Genomic DNA, 4,356 nt, shown 5'->3' with positions numbered 1-4,356 from the left:
TCTTGTCGAAGTGGTCAAAAGACAAGCATTATTGAATCACGAACTTCGTCATCCTATCCCGAACTTTAGCCAAATCGTAACTCCACAATGTTGTATCATTCGTCATTGTTGTTTGATTATGTACCAGCCCAAATTTCACCACGGGGCATCTCTTGGTCATATGAGTTTTCAATGTCGAATTCTCATCTTCATTGAAAAAAGCATCACATTTCTTGCATCGCGCTTTTCTTGGACCGCTCGACATTACACATAAATCAAAATTGCACCAAATAACCGGATTTCTATTTGTTTCTTTGATGCTAACAACTGTAAGATTGTTTGATGAATCTCCAACACCAACGGAAGTCGAATCAATTGCTTGAATTAAGAGCGTTTTTTTTATCTAAGACAGGTTTTTTGAGGTTTGGTTAACCCAATATATCTATTAGCTATTTATACTATCAAATATTGGTGAATATTGCCAAAAAGGACCCAAAAACGAGATTGCAACAGCCATAAAACGGCTATATAGCCGGTAGAATAAGACAAAAAAAGGGCAGATTACCCCTTCTCGAAAAACCGGTTCAAAACCGGTCCAAAACCGGGTCGACGTAAACCGGTCCCAACGGTTGGAATGGAGATCCAGCTCAAACTGGCAGTTCGGTTCATGGCTGAACCGGTTCAAGGCTAAACCGGTTTTCGGATTGGAGGCCGGTTCGGTTCATGAACCGGTTTTTTTGCACACGCCTAGCCCCGCCCACATCTTTTCTGCACTCTTAGTGGGCTCACGGGCTGCCACTCCAAAATTCAGTATTCAAAGAGCCCAAAACTCGTGGAGGAGGAATACGACAGATTGGATCACTGGAGGCCGATGATGAAGTCCAAGAGATATTGGGAGGGCCGGAGAGGAGGCGCATGAGCGGCAGAGGCACCGCCGAGAGGATTAACGGGAATGTGGTTTCAGGAATCGATACAACCATGTTTTCGAATAGCTTCATCATGAAAAAGCTCGTCTGAGTCAAAAGAATCATGATTGGCATTGATGTTTCACCAATAGAGTCTAAAATCGACTCCAAAGCGATTTAATTTTCCGATTCCGCCGTAAATTGAAATTTTCTTTTGCTCTTCTTTGAGACGAACCTTAAATCGTAGCCCCATCAAGCCCTATATTAATCAAGATTCGACAAAAAATCTGCAAGAGAGTAAAGATACGACCAAAATTAATCAAGATTCGATAAAAAATCTGGAAGAGAGTAAAGATACGACCAAAAGAAAGATTAGGGTCATCAGAATCTATAGAGTAAAAGGAACGAGAACTTTACCAAATTGCCCAACAATTATGGGATATGACAAGGCATGGGAAGCCAGATACATTATAAATGAAATCTTTTTTTCCATGGGAATAATCAACAGAACCGCTTGGAGCAAACTTCTCTCTTCACAGTCAAAATCTTTTGCACCATTTTCATTACCAAATTCCAAGAGTACATATAGGTCACCGAAGTAGAGAAACCTTGCTTTTTTAATAATGTCTTGAATATAGAGAGAGGGTCTTTTGAAAATGAATGACCTTATCTGTGAAAGAAATCAATTTTATACAAGTGTGTTGAAAGTTCAGCGTCTGAGGATGATGTCTATCACTCATCCGTTTGTCAGCATCATCTCGGTTCTATGAGCGACCCAGTTTTTGGAGTCGTTTATGAAGGCTTCGTTCATGGTATGAAAATAGGTTGTGATCACCATGTATGTCCACTTCAGGATATATACATTAATTCTACTGGTATGTATTCTGGTTTTAATAGTATTACACCCCTGTAACTTTTTGATGCCATATAAAAAAGATGTAGCTCTTGTGTGTATTTTATTTTACTTTGTAATTTTCCCTCTTATAAAAAAAGGATTTTATCTTGTCTTGTAAAGACATGCAATTAACTATGCGCTGCTTAATTAGTATTGGGGAAATATCTTCTATTGAGCATAAGTTAATATAAAATTACAAAATAACAACAGTTACTATACACTTAGAAGAACATATATAAATGTTACGTAATATACACTTATACTGTAGGACGGAAGTCAATGCCATATACAATAAGACCTGACATATTTCCTTCGAAACATGTCAGTTTTAAATCCATAGGTACATACTCATCATTATGCATGTTATCAACGTTAGTTTCCCACACTATAACCTCCATCCATTCATCTTCTCTCTGTTCTGGAATCCATTTGATTCTGTCCAAATTCACTGTGCTTGGGTACCTGAAAGAAATGATTTTGATTCTTTCCTTTCTATGGGGTACTAAATCACGAGCCTTCACTGGGCACTGGAGCCCATGACATTTTTTTGAAAGTTTGAACACAAGGAAACAAGCATAGGTTGTATCTGATGAGAGCATTTTGGTCTCAATGTCACATTTGATACGAAAATCCTGGTGAGATAGAATCTCAACAACCTCTTCAAATCTGCACCTACATTAATTAAGTCTTATAAATATCAGTGATTCCATGAAATCTGCTAAAGTAAACCTGAGATGAAAGGTGTAATAAAGTAAACCTGGATTCAGTTGGAGGGTTGCACAACTTTATATTTGAAGAGTTGTATATAATTGCTTTTGCAGGTAGCATATGACATCTCTTCCCGTTGACTTTGCTTAGGGAGAATAACTGTTCATAAAAGAGTTACAAGTTTATCATTATGATACCACAAGAATATGTAATTAATTTATCAAGTTGAATTTGTTTTATGAAAAAGAAAAACATCAGACCGTTTCACCATTGTCAATGAGAATTCCCTTGAAAAGAAGTAAGCAGAGCTCTACACTTGAGGCAATTTGGACATTGTTTCCAGACCTTTTAATAATTTCTTTATTATCGGCTATCATTTGTTCCACTGAGTCCATCTCCAACTTTGTTTTCAAGACTCCTCCCATGTTTGTTCCATCCTTCATCTTTTTATTTTGTTCTAAGTCCACCTATAGACAATTAGATGACCACGAAATGACATTTTTATACAAATTTCCCCAAAATAAATACAAAAAAGAAGAGAGGTACACTAACTATTTGATTTACGCTTGGGATGACCTTAAACTCTATGCCTTCAACAAATATCCCCCCTATGCCACAATGATACTTTGAAAAGCTTTCTAGTAACATTCTATACATTCACCATGAGCATTCTAAATTATGTACATTATAAAAGAATAAAACTATAAATTCTGATAGAATATGGTAAACAATAAAGAAGTGAAATTTTTCTTAAGTATATAATACAACCATTCTGATAGAATGTGATAGATATTGAACCTTTGTATGTAAATTTGATCAGAATAAAACTATAAAATCAGATGCAACCACTCAATTTACTTTTTAATGTCAAATAATCAACTATTTTGTGTACACACTCAAACATTCATCCATTCGATTTCCTAAACACTCAAACATTCATCCATTCGATTTCCTAAACAACTATGAAACGAAATACAATTGAGTGGGAAGAGTCAATTTAAATGATTTATCACACATTTTATTCTATACTGAGTTTCTTATATGAAAACTAAGGCCTGTTCATTTTATGAGAATAAATATTACATAAAATATATGTTACTAATAATTCTGACAGAATACATGTTATATTACAGAATACATTCTCGCAGAATATGGCATAATACATAGAATATGACATAAAAATAGAATACATTTTGACATAATACATAGAATATAACAGAATCCATGTCTAAGATTACTAGAAACTATGTTTTAACTATGGAATTAGTCAATTACCAAGAATTTGGCTTGAAACATCTCTTATGCATTCTATCAAACACCTTTTGTGCATTATCCAATTGTCCTAGCTTTAATCTGCAAGAATGATACCGTAAATATTCTCCCAGAATGGTTCTGAATATTCTTAAAAAGTATGAAATTAATTCAAAGAAATCAAACTAACTCATCATGTTTATGGAATAACTAATCATAAGCAAAGTCAAAATAGAGAAAATAAAGACCTTATTAGACTAACAACAGATCATATTAACAAAACTACATTGGCTAATTTTCAAATGCGTATAAATACTTGAATTGACGAAATATTTGATTCAAGCATTTTAACAAACAGTTGGCGGGCAAAAATAGATGCCTTCTAAATCTGAAACTATGTGTGCAAAAAATAGAAATTTCTTTGCCGAAATCAACATTAACAAATATGATTTCGTAATAAATTTATGAGAAAAATAAATATGGAAAGAAAATACTCAAAATACATACCTTCAACGATGATGAAAGTAAGCTTCAAGCATTGGAAATCGATTTAACGAACTGGGTTTTTAAGAAACCAATTGCTTTGCTTATTTCACTTTGATTTTGAATGTTTATGTT

At 34.4% G+C, this 4,356-nt stretch overlaps 1 long non-coding RNA gene across 1 annotated transcript; it reads right to left on the bottom strand.

Annotated features, from left to right (window-relative positions):
- Nucleotides 1-2,268: 2,268 nt before the first annotated feature.
- On the bottom strand, nucleotides 2,269-3,090 carry LOC145116614 (uncharacterized). The gene is made up of 4 exons (XR_013712223.1): nucleotides 3,040-3,090; nucleotides 2,748-2,954; nucleotides 2,537-2,646; nucleotides 2,269-2,451 (listed from the first exon to the last, which is right to left on the bottom strand). It is a non-coding gene; the product is annotated as an uncharacterized LOC145116614 (long non-coding RNA).
- Nucleotides 3,091-4,356: the final 1,266 nt, after the last annotated feature.

Source organism: Lactuca virosa, chromosome 5 (assembly GCF_052849685.1).
Source record: "Lactuca virosa cultivar CGN04683 chromosome 5, Lactuca_virosa_CGN04683_v6, whole genome shotgun sequence".
Classification (NCBI taxonomy): Eukaryota; Viridiplantae; Streptophyta; class Magnoliopsida; order Asterales; family Asteraceae; genus Lactuca; species Lactuca virosa.
Note: the sequence above shows the minus strand (reverse complement) of the source record. Positions and strands in the feature narration are given on the sequence as shown.